The sequence below is a fragment of the Sitophilus oryzae genome, unplaced genomic scaffold (assembly GCF_002938485.1).
Source record: "Sitophilus oryzae breed Bouriz unplaced genomic scaffold, Soryzae_2.0 scaffold_1430_pilon_pilon, whole genome shotgun sequence".
Classification (NCBI taxonomy): Eukaryota; Metazoa; Arthropoda; class Insecta; order Coleoptera; family Curculionidae; genus Sitophilus; species Sitophilus oryzae.
Genome location: NW_022146094.1, coordinates 699,010 through 715,814, shown reverse-complemented (window position 1 = coordinate 715,814; position 16,805 = coordinate 699,010). Strand labels below are relative to the sequence as shown.

At 31.2% G+C, this 16,805-nt stretch overlaps 1 protein-coding gene across 1 annotated transcript in view; it reads left to right on the top strand.

Annotated features, from left to right (window-relative positions):
• Positions 1-1,381: 1,381 nt before the first annotated feature.
• LOC115876255 (5-hydroxytryptamine receptor 2C-like) overlaps positions 1,382-16,805 on the top strand; it is a 103,843-nt gene continuing 88,419 nt past the window's right edge. The window contains exon 1 of the mRNA XM_030891962.1: positions 1,382-1,750. The gene's annotated coding sequence lies outside the window, so the exon portion shown is untranslated. The remainder of the gene's footprint in view (positions 1,751-16,805) is intronic.

Sequence of the window (16,805 nt, the reverse complement as noted above, 5' to 3'; positions counted from 1 at the left end):
TATTTTTCAGTGGCTTCCTCGATCTCCAGACCTTTCTACAATAGAACATGTCAGGGATATGATGGGAAGATGGCTACATAATTTATTGGAGCCCCACAAACGCAACGAAGTTCAGGTGGCCTGGAATACCATACTCCAAGAAGAGATTAACCACCTTATCCACTGGATACCGCGACGACTTATAGCGAGTGTATTGAAAACAGAGGTACATTAACACTTTAAGGTAAGTTTAACATTAATATCGTTTTTTTATCTGTGAAAAAAAAATAAAAAAACTATAGAGTTGAGACAATTTTGGGAAATACCCGGTATAAGAAATCTGTAACAAAGAATATTTTCATAAAAAGCCAATGCGTGTTAAAAAAATCAGGAAATGACAAAGATAAGCCCAGTTACTAAACGGTAAGAGATATAGGGTATCTCTTCCTGTTTCCGAGTTCCCAATATGATGAGTGTCGAATTTACAACACCCAGTATACATAAAAACTTCAAATAGGCCCGTTAAATTTATTACACCACGTAATAAAATTGATAACCTAATCCATATCCAAGCTTCAAGCCAATAAAAAAAATCCATCTCTTTGTTTAAACGGCATATTAATCAAGTTCGGCGTTTCAAATTTTGCGAAATTTATTTTTCCCTTTATTATATTAATTAAACTGCTTTTTTACACACGCTTTCACCCTTCAATCCCTTATTCGTTCCCTTCCTTTTTTTCTGGATTTGAATAGGCCCTGCCGTCCAGGTTTTTCGAATATTAAATCATTAATATGCTTGCCAGAAATGAAATCAAATATTTACATATACATTTTCCATACATACTCATAAAAATTGACGTCTTTTCCATATATAGCAACTGTTAAAATTGCCTTATATCTATCAAAAATAGTAGATAAAATAATACTTTAACAGCGAGGATAGGTTAAAAACTTTATTTCTTCTCGCACGTTTTTTAATTGTCATTTTTGAATTTTTTTTATTCCTTTTCATAAGTTATTCGGGATTTAAACGGAAGTAGTTTGGATATGAATCTGAGCCTGAATATCTGTTGGTAATTTACTTATTTCGTTTTGAGCCATTTCTGGCTCCAATTCAATCAGCAATCGACACGAAAGAGAATTAAAAAATATTCACTCAAAACTGACAACTAAAGAGACAGCTTTATTTATTTGTCAAATTACATAGAAACCAAAGCCAATCCAGTACAAGATTTCATCGTTCGTGAATTAATCTTTTCGGTCGATACGATTTTATCGTCATGTATAAAAAATAACTCTTTTAATACTAGTAATATTGTTACCGTTTCCAAGTCATTGAGAATCGCGTTAATGTTAACATTATGCAAAATAGATACCGAGGAAAAAATATGACCGGAAAAAAATTACAAAAGTTGACGACGCATCTCGCAAAATGGAGAACCCTGACCGTGAGCGTCGCGTTTTACTGTCAGTAACGTTCGGGATATGCTCCAGAACGGATGCCGGAACAATATCTGGATCACAGGGAACGAACTCGGGAACGCTAGAGAGACGCGCTCAAAGTTTTTGGCGCTCGCGCTTTTTCAAGTTTTGTTTTCTTTTGAAAATCGAAGAAAAAGTAACTTTTTTCAGTTTTTTTGAATGATTGAGTTTATAAAAAGTGTTGTTTTTGTGTTTGTTGTTATTTGGGATGATTACTTGACTGAAACAAACTATTAGAAGTAATAAAAACTATTGTTTTGATTTAAGTTTTTAGATTCAGCTTGTTGGGGTAAGAAAATATAAATTGTTTCTTATTAGTTACAATTCTTTATTTAGATCTTTAACTAAGAATATTTTATGATACAGGGTGTAAACAAAAATATACATAAATTTTAATAAATTCGTTAATATATTGCTAGACATGTAATTAAAAATATTATAGTTATGTAGACTCTATTTTTCCAAAAAAATACCATATTAAAATAAAATTATTTAAAAAAAGGGCATGATGTATGATATACAGGGTGACGCCCCTCATACGAACCGGCGGCCTCTAGTAGGACCACAGTTTGTATTGAAATAAAATTTTGGGATAATTTAAAGTATTTTTTAAAAATATATTGTTGTACAGTAAATAAATCTTAATTATTTTAAGTGCAACGCCCAGTATATTGTTCCGACTTCACTTTTATGATTTAATGTCAGTAGATCTTTATTATCTAAAAATACCATTTTAAAATCTACCATTTTTTTTCTATATAGAGCCCTTAACTAAAAAAAAATAAAATTTATTGTTCATAATTTTATTTTTTTTTTATTTAACTGCACATAAACTTCGAAGAATAGCGCAGTAGGGACCTATATAAATTTTTATTATTAATAACAGTCTTTATTATTAATAAATTATTTCAAAAACTTTAATGTGGCCATTTCAGTTAAATAAGTTTATTAAAAAAAATCAGCTAATGTACTATTATTGTACTGTATGGTAGAAAAAAAATAGACGCCATTTATTGACATAAAACTTCAAAAATTAATACCACTTAATAATAATTACAATAATTTAGTTTGTGTTAATACTAATTATAGGAAAATTAAAAAAAGGATAGAACGTTTTTCCAGATACACGCTTAGGGTTTGACCTCACCAAAATTATCATCGATTGTCATTTTCCAGCCGTGTTTGACGCATTTTTTTTCGATCATATGGTACAAACATTCAATTGCAAAGTAATGTAAACACGAGAATGTTGACTGACAGCTACTAAATATATATTTCCATATTTTTCTGTAAAAATATATTTCATGTTTGTTTTATTTAACAAAAGGTTAACACAGAACGTTTTTCATACAGGTACAAATGATCTAAGATGACACAGAATATGTCAAATATACAAGGTTCTTTCGTTTAAAATGTCTATAGTTTTAATATATTTAGAGTACATTTATAATAGAATCGCCATTCTTAATAATCATTCAAGTTATGTTAACATAAAATAAGATATATGTATTTATATACAAATATATTATAATTGAAGACACTAAACTTATTTTTTGAGAACAGAATATGATGTTCCTTATTACTGAATGGTTTATACAAAGAAAGATACTTAAAAGTATTATTAAGTTTAATAATTTTGAGATAGAATGAACGTCCAAGTGTCGTATTTGCTACAATTTGAAACAAGCTGTTTCTATATTATTGGAAACAATATAGGCACATAAGGCACATGCTGGATTCAATTAAGATATATTTTGAACATACGGTATGTCCCCGGGTATTTACAAGAGGAAAAACATTATTTATTTTTGCTTGATCTAAAATGGTTAATCCCATTTATACTTTTCCAAATTTCCACACCGTTTTAGACAAAAGTTAAAAAAAAAACATGAAAATATGGTTGAGGTTCTAAAAGTCAAAAAGCGTTTCTATGGTAATAGCATTTCGATTTCATTCTTTGATAGATGGTTATTATCAACAGCTTGCATTTTTGTGGCGTATATTTTTCTGAAAATAAACATTTTAACAAAAATATATTTTTAATAGATTTTTAGATTAAAATTGTATGTGTTTTAGAATTTTTTATTTATTCTTTAAATTTATTAATAACTATTTTTACTTTACAGTAAACGAAACAATTTATAGACATTCGAAAAGTTTTTTTAATTTTTTTTAAATGCCTATACATATGTGGCGGATTCATCTCTCCAAAAAATTCTATATGTGTATTTCGCCACTGAAAGAAAATCTACAAAATAAAATAGTTATTTTTTGTAAATACTGCGGCGTTAATCCAACGGAAACTACTTGACAGCAGTTACGTTTACAGATAAACAACTTATTTTTAACAGACATAATATTATATTTTAACAGAGATAATGTATATATATTTTGTCATAGAAATTAATATATTTTTATGACAAAAAAATTAAAAAAATAAAGTTGGTAATATAAAAAAATAGGACAATGATTCCAGTTTAAAAATGTCGGCAACATCATCTGCATTATTTCAATTTTCGTGGTTCTAATTGTGCATACACCGCACAGATTTTCTCAAGTATACACACTTCAACCTTTTCTGCACCATTTAAACTACGTCTAACTTAATGAGAAGTGTTTTCTAGTGTTACATGTCAACAACATACTTAATTTTTCCGTGCATATTTTCTTGAGTAATACAGGGTAACGTCTTAAGTAAGTGCAAATATTTTCAGGGCTTGTACCATTTTTCAGATAAGTCCAAAATAACCCTAGAGTTATTTTACTTTGAAAAAAAAACGGTTATTTGCTTACATTTTGAGAACTTCTGGATCTTTTCCTGGTTTAATTTCTTGTAAATTTAATCTACCACCTATTTTGCCATATTATCAAGAAATTATGTTTTTAACTAAAAAATAAAAAAATCCAATTTTTTTTTCAAAAAATTCCAAATTTTCAAAATATTTCTGGGGTTTAAAAATATTTGAACTTATTTAAGACTCACTCTGTATAGAATAAAGGTTACTAAAAGTTTTATTTAAAGGGAACGAATTTAATTGATTATTTAATAAAACAGTTTTAGATTATTTGGTATATTTACAATAAATTCAATATTTTAATATAGATAATACAATACGAATACGAACGAAAAAAAAAACGGCGTCAAAGATGGCTTTTTTGATGGAAAAATTTTGGCGACGTCGATCTGTAAACGTCATTTGCTAAAAATTGACATTAAACTTTAATTAACACTAATTGTAGAAAGATTAAAAAAGAATTTGACGAAAGGATAGTTGAGATTAGCAAATCGACAACTATGAAACTATGAACCCTTCCCGGACACAAACGGTACATTGTGAAACAGGAAATTGTAGAGAGAAACAAGCCCTATAACATAGGATACAACATTTTAATGAACAGTGCTTTATATAAAATCAATAAAATGAAAAATATACGAAATAATATACATGTACTGATTTTTTTCGAAAATCGACAACTATGAAACTATGAACCCTTCCCGGACATAAACGGTACATTGTGAAACAGGAAATTGTAGAGAGAAACAAGCCCTATAACATAGGATAGAACATTTTAATAAACAGTGCTTTCCTTAAAATCAATAAAATGATAAATATACGAAATAGTATACATGTACTGATTTCTTTCGAAAATCGACAACTATGAAACTATGAACCCTTCCCGGACACAAACGGTACATTGTGAAACAGGAAATTGTAGAGAGAAACAAGCCCTATAACATAGGATACAACAGTTTAATGAAGAGTGCTTTCCATAAAATCAATAAAATGAAAAATATACCAAATAATATACATGTACTGATTTCTTTGGAACATCGACAACTATGAAACTATGATCCCTTCCCGAACACAAATGGTACATGACACGAGCCAATGTAAATGAAGTCTAAAGCTTGACCTCATCAAAATTATCATCGATTGTCATTCCTCAACCATCTTTGACGCCATTTTTTTTCGTTCGTATGGTATATATAAAATATTATAAAAATCTGCGATTCTCTAAGAACTAATTCTATTATTTCTGCTTTTAGACACAAAGTTTGTGTTGGTTTTTACCATCGTTTGAATTCGAATTAGATAGTAATTTTCGAAAACATTATCTGGTGCTATGCAGACGTGGAAAAAAGCAAATAAAAGGCCATATTTACATTTTTAATGTTCATACTTTTACCCTGGTTTTATCCTATTTCGAACATTATGCTTTAGGCTTATTTTCCAAGGCACATTACAGAAGATAGGAAAAACAGATATGGTTGAATATATATTTGTGGTTTTATCTAGATTTTATGTGAATAAAAACAAAGAGTAAAAAAAATATATTTAGCTCTACCTGCTTCAACGTATGTATTTGTGCTTTGTTAATTAAATTTTTCAGTTAATATCACTAGTTCCGCATCAAAAAAACAAACAATTATCGAAAAAAGTCTGGAAAAAAAACGTAAACAAGTAAACATCTGTTTTGCAGTATCGTCCAAATTACGTTCCTTTTTTCATCGATTTTAATCGAAACCAAACCCTGCTAATTCGGTTATCGAGTATTGTCGAGATTCGTCCCGACAACAGCATGATTCTACGACGATATTTTGACGTTTCGATCTAATGGGAGCCGACGAACGCAAATCCATACCGGACAATTGGATAAATTTCGGTTTTAATTATACCTAGCCCTGATGGTAAAATCTGGAGTGGCCCAAGCAATCGTCGCTGTCGAATCTATTAGGGTTTTATATGGTAATCGCAAAACCAATTAAGATGCACGTGATCAACTTTGTGTGACAAGCGATGGCGACAGCGCTGCCATATTGTGATGGACAGATGCCATCCAGTTCAAAAGGACCCAGTCCAGGAAAGTTTTCTCGTTATAATTCGGTTTTAATATATTCTTTTGATGATAAAAATGTTATTTTCTAACGAATTTATACCCCCAATCCAATAATCATACTTCTTCAGCTAATGGTAAACTGCTGATGGACACATGCCATCCAGTTCAAAAGGACCCAGTCCAGGAAAGTTTTCTTGTTATAATTCGGTTTTAATATATTCTTTTGATGATAAAAATGTTATTTTCTAACGAATTTATACCCCCCAATCCAATAATCATACTTCTTTATCTAATGGTAAACTGCTGATGGACATATACCATCCAGTTGAAAAGGACAAAGTCTAGGAACGGTTTCTCGTTATAATTCGGTTTTAATATATTCTTTTGATGATAAAAATGTTATTTTCTAACGAATTTATGGCACCAGTCCAATAATTATACTTCTTCAGCTAATGGTAAACTGCTGATGGACACATGCCATCCAGTTCAAAAGGACCCAGTCTAGGAAAGTTTTCTCGTTATAATTCGGTTTTAATATATTCTTTTGATGATATAAATGTTATTTTCTAACGAATTTGTACCCCCCAATCCACTAATCATACTTCTTCAGCTAATGGTAAACTGCTGATGGACAGATGCCATCTAGTTCAAAAGGACCAAGTCTAGGAAAGTTTTCTCGTTATAATTCGGTTTTAATATATTCTCTTGATAATAAAAATGTTATTTTCTAACGAATTTATACCCCCCAATCCAATAATCATACTTCTTCAGCTGATGGTAAATTGCTGATGGACACATGCCATCCAGTTCAAAAGGACCCAGTCTAGGAACGGTTTCTCGTTATAATTCGGTTTTAATATATTCTTTTGATGATAAAAATGTTATTTTCTAACGAATTTATATCACCAGTCCAATAGTTATACTTCTTCAGCTAATGGTAAACTGCTGATGGACACATGCCATCCAGTTCAAAAGGACACAGTCTAGGAAAGTTTTCTCGTTATAATTCGATTTTAATATATTCTTTTGATAATAAAATGTTATTTTCTAACGAATTTATACCCCCAAATCCAATAATCATACTTCTTCAGCTAATGGTAAACTGCTGATGGACACATGCCATCCAGTTCAAAAAGGACCCAGTCCAGGAAAGTTTTCTCGTTATAATTCGCTTTTAATATATTCTTTTGATCATAAAAATGTTATTTTCTAACGAATTTATACCCCCCAATCCAATAATCATACTTCTTCAGCTGATGGTAAATTGCTGATAGACACATGCCATCCAGTTCAAAAAGGACCCAGTCCAGGAAAGTTTTCTCGTTATAATTCGGTTTTAATATATTCTTTTGATAATAAAAATGTTATTTTCTAACGAATTTATACCCCCAATCCAATAATCATACTTCTTCAGCTGATGGTAAATTGCTGATGGACACATGCCATCCAGTTCAAAAGGACCGCGTCCAGGAAAGTTTTCTCGTTATAATTCGGTTTTAATATATTCATTTAATGATAAACATATTATTTTCTAACGAGTTTATACCCCCAATCCAATAATCATACTTCTTCAGCTAATGGTAAACTGCTGATGGACACATGCCATCCAGTTCAAAAGGACCCAGTCCAGGAAAGTTTTCTCGTTATAATTCGGTTTTAATATATTCTTTTGATGATAAAAATGTTATTTTCTAACGAATTTATACCCCCCAATCCAATAATCATACTTCTTCAGCTAATGGTAAACTGCTGATGGACACATGCCATCCAGTTCAAAAGGACCCAGTCCAGGAAAGTTTTCTCGTTATAATTCGCTTTTAATATATTCTTTTGATCATAAAAATGTTATTTTCTAACGAATTTATACCCCCAATCAATAATCATACTTCTTCAGCTGATGGTAAATTGCTGATGGACACATGCCATCCAGTTCAAAAGGACCCAGTCCAGAAAAGTTTTCTCGTTATAATTCGGTTTTAATATATTCTCTTGATAATAAAAATGTTATTTTCTAACGAATTTATACCCCCAATCCAATAATCATACTTCTTCAGCTGATGGTAAATTGCTGATGGACACATGCCATCCAGTTCAAAAGGACCCAGTCCAGGAAAGTTTTCTCGTTATAATTCGGTTTTAATATATTCTTTTGATCATAAAAATGTTATTTTCTAACGAATTTATACCCCCCAATCCAATAATCATACTTCTTCATCTAATGGTAAACTGCTGATGGACATATACCATCCAGTTGAAAAGGACCAAGTCTAGGAACGGTTTCTCGTTATAATTCGGTTTTAATATATTCTTTTGATGATAAAAATGTTATTTTCTAACGAATTTATATCACCAGTCCAATAGTTATACTTCTTCAGCTAATGGTAAACTGCTGATGGACACATGCCATCCAGTTCAAAAGGACACAGTCTAGGAAAGTTTTCTCGTTATAATTCGATTTTAATATATTCTTTTGATAATAAAAATGTTATTTTCTAACGAATTTATACCCCCCAATCCAATAATCATACTTCTTCAGCTAATGGTAAACTGCTGATGGACACATGCCATCCAGTTCAAAAGGACCCAGTCCAGGAAAGTTTTCTCGTTATAATTCGCTTTTAATATATTCTTTTGATCATAAAAATGTTATTTTCTAACGAATTTATACCCCCCAATCCAATAATCATACTTCTTCAGCTGATGGTAAATTGCTGATAGACACATGCCATCCAGTTCAAAAGGACCCAGTCCAGGAAAGTTTTCTCGTTATAATTCGGTTTTAATATATTCTTTTGATAATAAAAATGTTATTTTCTAACGAATTTATACCCCCAATCCAAAAATCATACTTCTTCAGCTGATGGTAAATTGCTGATGGACACATGCCATCCAGTTCAAAAGGACCGCGTCCAGGAAAGTTTTCTCGTTATAATTCGGTTTTAATATATTCATTTAATGATAAACATATTATTTTCTAACGAATTTATACCCCCAATCCAAGAATCATACTTCTTCAGCTAATGGTAAACTGCTGATGGACACATGCCATCCAGTTCAAAAGGACCCAGTCCAGGAAAGTTTTCTCGTTATAATTCGGTTTTAATATATTCTTTTGATGATAATAATGTTATTTTATAACGAATTTATACCCCCAATCCAAGAATCATACTTCTTCAGCTAATGGTAAACTGCTGATGGACACATGCCATCCAGTTCAAAAGGACCCAGTCCAGGAAAGTTTTCTCGTTATAATTCGGTTTTAATATATTCTTTTGATGATAAAAATGTTATTTTATAACGAATTTATACCCCCAATCCAAGAATCATACTTCTTCAGCTAATGGTAAACTGCTGATGGACACATGCCATCCAGTTCAAAAGGACCCAGTCCAGGAAAGTTTTCTCGTTATAATTCGCTTTTAATATATTCTTTTGATCATAAAAATGTTATTTTCTAACGAATTTATACCCCCCAATCCAATAATCATACTTCTTCAGCTGATGGTAAATTGCTGATGGACACATGCCATCCAGTTCAAAAGGACCCAGTCCAGAAAAGTTTTCTCGTTATAATTCGGTTTTAATATATTCTTTTGATAATAAAAATGTTATTTTCTAACGAATTTATACCCCCAATCCAATAATCATACTTCTTCAGCTAATGGTAAACTGCTGATGGACACATGCCATCCAGTTCAAAAGGACCCAGTCCAGGAAAGTTTTCTCGTTATAATTCGGTTTTAATATATTCTTTTGATGCTAAAAATGTTATTTTCTAACGAATTTATACCCCCCAATCCAATAATCATACTTCTTCATCTAATGGTAAACTGTTGATGGACATATACCATCCAGTTGAAAAGGACCAAGTCTAGGAACGGATTCTCGTTATAATTCGGTTTTAATATATTCTTTTGATGATAAAAATGTTATTTTCTAACGAATTTATATCACCAGTCCAATAATTATACTTCTTCAGCTAATGGTAAACTGCTGATGGACACATGCCATCCAGTTCAAAAGGACCCAGTCTAGGAAAGTTTTCTCGTTATAATTCGGTTTTAATATATTCTTTTGATCATAAAAATGTTATTTTCTAACGAATTTATACCCCCCAATCCAATAATCATACTTCTTCAGCTAATGGTAAACTGCTGATGGACACATGCCATCCAGTTCAAAAGGACCCAGTCCAGGAAAGTTTTCTCGTTATAATTCGGTTTTAATATATTCTTTTGATAATAAAAATGTTATTTTCTAACGAATTTATACCCCCAATCCAATAATCATACTTCTTCAGCTGATGGGAAATTGCTGATGGACACATGCCATCCAGTTCAAAAGGACCCAGTCCAGGAAAGTTTTCTCGTTATAATTCGGTTTTAATATATTCATTTAATGATAAAAATGTTATTTTTTAACGAATTTATATCCCCCAATCCAATAACCATACTTCTTCAGCTAATGGTAAACTGCTGATGGACACATGCCATCCAGTTCAAAAGGACCCAGTCCAGGAAAGTTTTCTCGTTATAATTCGGTTTTAATATATTCTTTTGATGATAAAAATGTTATTTTCTAACGAATTTATACCCCCCAATCCAATAATCATACTTCTTCATCTAATGGTAAACTGCTGATGGACATATACCATCCAGTTGAAAAGGACCAAGTCTAGGAACGGATTCTCGTTATAATTCGGTTTTAATATATTCTTTTGATGATAAAAATGTTATTTTCTAACGAATTTATATCACCAGTCCAATAATTATACTTCTTCAGCTAATGGTAAACTGCTGATGGACACATGCCATCCAGTTCAAAAGGACCCAGTCTAGGAAAGTTTTCTCGTTATAATTCGGTTTTAATATATTCTTTTGATCATAAAAATGTTATTTTCTAACGAATTTATACCTCCCAATCCAATAATCATACTTCTTCAGCTAATGGTAAACTGCTGATGGGCACATGCCATCCAGTTCAAAAGGACCCAGTCCAGGAAAGTTTTCTCGTTATAATTCGGTTTTAATATATTCTTTTGATCATAAAAATGTTATTTTCTAACAAATTTATACCCCCCAATCCAATAATCATACTTCTTCAGCTAATGGTAAACTGTTGATGGACACATGCCATCCAGTTCAAAAGGACCCAGTCCAGGAAAGTTTTCTCGTTATAATTCGGTTTTAATATATTCTTTTGATGATAAAAATGTTATTTTTTAACGAATTTATACCCCCCAATCCAATAACCATACTTCTTCAGCTAATGGTAAACTGCTGATGGACATATGCCATCCAGTTCGAAAGGACCCAGTCCAGGAAAGTGTTCTCGTTATAATTCTGTTTTAATATATTCTTTTGATGATAAAAATGTTATTTTTTAACGAATTTATACCCCCAATCCAATAATCATACTTCTTCAGCTAATGGTAAACTGCTGATGGACACATGCCATCCAATTCAAAAGGACCCAGTCCAGGAAAGTTTTCTCATTATATTTCGTACAATATGAAAATTATACATATCATATTCTGAATAGTTATGACTTATAACCAAACCCATGAGCAAGGAATGGGGATGTAAATGTTATAAAAATACTTTACTATAATTATCTATCCCTAAAACCATTCTGTCGAATTCTTTTTTCCCCCAAATCCAACCTTGTCCTTGCCCGATCGAAGTTATTAGCCAAAAATGAACGCTAAATTAAACTTGGGCGATTAAGTCGACGTGAGGGAGCTGCGTCGATGAGGCAGTGAGGAGGTGTGAGGAGGGTGAAGGTTCGGATGGCGGCATTTCGATGTTAGCAATCAAATCTGTCTCCGTAATAAATTGAGAAGCGTTAAATTTGAATGGGCTGAGGCATAGAGAACGGGAAAGAGCGAGACGGAGCTTTTAATTCGGTTTGTAGCGGTGACCAGGGATGAGCAGATGCGAAAGACTTTCGCTTAATTGCTTTAATTACGTTGTAACGTATCAATTTTCCTGTTTTGAGACGCAAAAGAGATTTTCATGCGCAAATAGGGATATAAACGTCGCTCAAGATCTCCTTTTCTTTTTCTTTTTCTTTTTCTCTTTCTTTTTCTTTTTCTTTTTCTTTTTCTTTTTCTTTTTCTTTTTCTTTTTCTTTTTCTTTTTCTTTTTCTTTTTCTTTTTCTTTTTCTTTTTCTTTTTCTTTTTCTTTTTCTTTTTCTTTTTTTTTTTTTTTTCTTTTTTTTTTTTTTTCTTTTTTCTTTTTCTTTTTCTTTTCAACTACTTCACAAGATATTAATAAAATATATTTACGTTTACTGGGTGTTGCAATTTCAGCGTCACACAGTGAAAGAAAAAGAAAAAGAAAAAGAAAAAGAAAAAGAAAAAGAAAAAGAAAAAGAAAAAAAAAAAAAAAAAAAAAAAAAAAAAAAAAAAAAAAAAAAAAAAAAAAAAAGAAAAAGAAAAAGAAAAAGAAAAAGAAAAAGAAAAAGAAAAAGAAAAAGAAAAAGAAAAAGAAAAAGAAAAAGAAAAAGAAAAAGAAAAAGAAAAAGAAAAAGAAAAAGAAAAAGAAAAAGAATCTTTTTCTTTTTCTTTTCAACTACTTCACAAGATATTAATAAAATATATTTACGTTTACTGGGTGTTGCAATTTCAGCGTCACACAGTGAATATCTAGCTTCAAAATACATATTTTTAATTCCAAATAACGAAAAAAGTAAAAAAATGTATTTCCCACTGATAGATACAAATTTTTCATAACGATTACAAGGCCCATTGAGCAAAAGACCCATCCGACTGTAACGTTCTAACGATGGATGGTTCCCTTGCACCGGATCCGCTGTTCTCTGAATAAATTTTAAAAAATACGTGCTCATCTGTATTCGGGGACCTCGCAAAACGTCAATAAATAGATAATAGATAAACAAGAGGGGTTATCAATAAGGGTAAAAGCATCCTTTTATCTGATTACTGAAGTTAAATTATATCGGTTCTTTTCTGGAACCGAATTTAGTTTTATTTGGGTAATTTTATGCAAGATGTACGTTAGAAGATGTTATTTTCTTGGTTTAAAGTCGTATCACGGAATGACTTTTCGGTATTTTTGATAGTATTTTGTTTGAATTAACATAAAGTAATATAATTTTGAGAATTTAGTTTTATTCAACCAATGGGAAAGCTATAAAAATGCATGAAGGTATAAAATTTAACTACCAGTATGGTTTCTTTTCTCTAACTAAAACTAAAATTTTTCTAACTGACAATAAATGGTCAGAAGAACAAAATGGTATTAAATTGATGTATTTAGATATTTTTTTCCATAGCAACTTCTTCTCGCACGTTTTTTAATTGCTTTCATTTTTGAAAAATTTTGTATTCCTTTTCATACGTTATTCGGGACTTAAATGGAAGTAGTTTGGATATGGCGTTTGTCGCCTCAGCCTGAATATCTGTTGGTAATTTAGTTATTTCGTTTTGAAGCATTTCTGGTTTCAATTCAATCAGCAATCGACACGAAAGAGAATTGAAAAATATTGACTCAAAACTGACAACTAAAGAGACAGCTTTGTTTATTTGTCAAATTACATAGAAACCAACGCCAACCCAGCACAATATTTTTTCTACAAGTAATAAATTCCTATGGAATAAAATATTGTTTTATACACGACGATAAAATTGCATTATCGTATAAAATACCATTTTATCGTCTTGTATAAAAAATAACTATTAATAGTGTTTTTGTGTTAACACTTAAACGAAGACCTTAACATTCTAAAGATAAATTGAGCGTAAATTCTAATAAATAATTTATGTGTGGAGTAACAGTTTCTGTTTTCCCAGTTCACTGATAACAAATTCGACTTCCATTCTACGTGTTTATGCAAGAAAGAAAAGATGATAGGCCCAATAAATAAAATTTTCCAGAAATTGGCAGGGATGACAATGACAATGGCCTGACAATGATAATGAAAATTATTGTATTTTATGGAAAACTTTCTGGTTCGCTAAAATGTTCTTAAGGAAATTATGATTTCGGGAAAATTTCCTAGTTTCGGTGATTTGCTTTCGGTCAATTTTCCTTCGGCCATTTATTCTCGGACAATTTTTTGGATATCCAATATAGCTATGTAACTCATTGTGACCATGGTTTTTGGCAAAAAATCAGTTGATCAATACAAATAATCATATAAAATGAAAGAGGTATAATATTGAAATTGCAAAAATTTACTATGTTAAAAAATGACCCAATGGGCATGTCATGACGTTGATATATCTCAAAATAGTTAAAAATCGAGATACGCCTTTTCGTCATAAAGCCGACGATATGACCAAAACGTTTTCTAAATTTTTAAAATTAGAGACAATGTCAATCCAAAAAGACATTACTTTTATCTTATGCTAAAAGTATAAAAAAATTATCAGTTAATACCTACTAAAACTCGAAAAAAAACTACAAAAAATAATTCTTTATGGATATTTATGGATAGTTAGCTCTAAAGATGTTGTGTCGTTCTGGAAAGCATAAAACTAACGTAATGCCTTTTTAACGTTTATCAGGTCGCCAGTGTAAAGTGGCCCTATAAGCTACTTAAAAGCTTTATGTCAAGCCTTTTGGTCGTCGATAAAAATCCATTATTTTTTTTCTAACACGGATTTAAAAGTAAACAAAGAAATAGTTTTTAGTGTCGTTCTATGCATAGGAATTTAGCTATAGATCTTTTCATGTAACCATTGTTCATTTGACATACATATGCTAGTGCGACAACGCCTTTGAATTCAACAAAAATATCTAGACAATTATTAGTATCATGAATATTTTGATTTTTAAAATAATAGTATATTACATACCGAGGAAGTGCTTTTACTGTCGAGAGACTAACTAAATCTCCAGACAATAATGAAAACTTTCCTCCGAGGTTTCTATACTATTTTATTTACAACCACATCATTAATTAAACAAATAGGGACAGTATTTTATTTTGAAAAAATAAATAAATATGCGAAAATTTGTCGTTCTCTGTTTTGGCATTTCCATATCTATAGTTACCGGTACCAGTGGTTGTTATGGCGCAACCTTCAACAGCAAAACAAACAACTAAGTGACAGTTTTGAATTTCTCGTTCGTTTTTTCGAATTTATATAACATAGAAAGCCAGAATGTTGTCGGAAAGTTCTGATAATCAAGACTACTTTAATATTGGTGCTCCACCAGAACTTACAGAAGCTGCAAAAAGAGCAGAAGCCAGTTCTTCCAGAGAAAAGTAGGGGGCGATATGAAATTGCATTGAAAGTGTACGAAAAATGGTGTGCCGAAAGAAATGCTAAGAATATTACTTCGGTGACAGTCTTGATGGCATATTTTAGCGACATGGCAAGGCAGAACGAAAAAGTCATTTACTCGTTGGGCTACGTACAGCATGATACGGACAATGCTAGAATTAAGGGAAAATACTGGACATATCAAAATATCACAAACTCATCACAAAAAAAAATCTATATTATACTATATTTTAATGTCTTTTTTAATTGTCTCTAAATCGATACGAAAATTCGGAATGGTATTAACCAAAGCATTTTTCTCAAAATCTCAATATTTAAAAAAAAATTTCCTCGTGTAAAGACATTCCGGGGACATACTGTAGAACGATTAAATCTTTTTAGAATTATAATTTTCCTGTTATGTTTTTATTTAATATACTTTAAATTTTATTTTAAGTAAATTATAGTTGAACCTTAATTATAATTATGATTGGATAATGCCGATAATAGATATAACAGACAGGTAATCGATTTAATCTGTCAATACGTCCAATCAAAGTGGGGAAATCTTAAAATCTCTCACACCGTTACCCCCAAAACCACCCTCCTTCGACGAGGACTTGAGAAAATGGCCGTAAGGGTATAAATGTCTCAATTTCCGAACTTGTTCCAGCTTCTCCCCGAATAACTTTGACTTTGATCACGTCACCTGCGTCCCTTCGCAGTCCTACGAAAAGTTTCTGATAAATTTCGCCTCGATTAATTAGGTTTCGAAGTGTACAGGGTGTCCCATTTTCGTGTGTTTTACAGGGTCACTCACTTATGGGTAGAGATACACAGATGCGGTTTTCCTATTGCTACTTTTTTATGAAACTAAAGATGCTACATATAGATTTGTTCTAGCCCCCTTAGTTCCTGATATACAGGGCGAAATTGAAAATGTTGCATTTTTCGACCCCCTTCATATCTCGGTTACTTATCGAAAAGGTTGAAAACTAAGCCCAGTAGACATTTTCACGTAGAATCCAGTGGCGTAAGTAGTTTTTCGTTGAGAGCTGTCATTCTCGAAATATAACGTAAACTTATTTTTTTTTAAATGGGACACCCTGTATATTATCTTTTCATTATATTTGCCTTGTCATGAGCTTTCTAAACATATTAAAACTTATTTTCATAAATAAGGTAAAAAATACATAATTCGAGTCCTACTGACTTGGTTTTATATAAAACTAGTGTGTACCCGCGACTTCGTTCGCGTCGGATTAATCATTT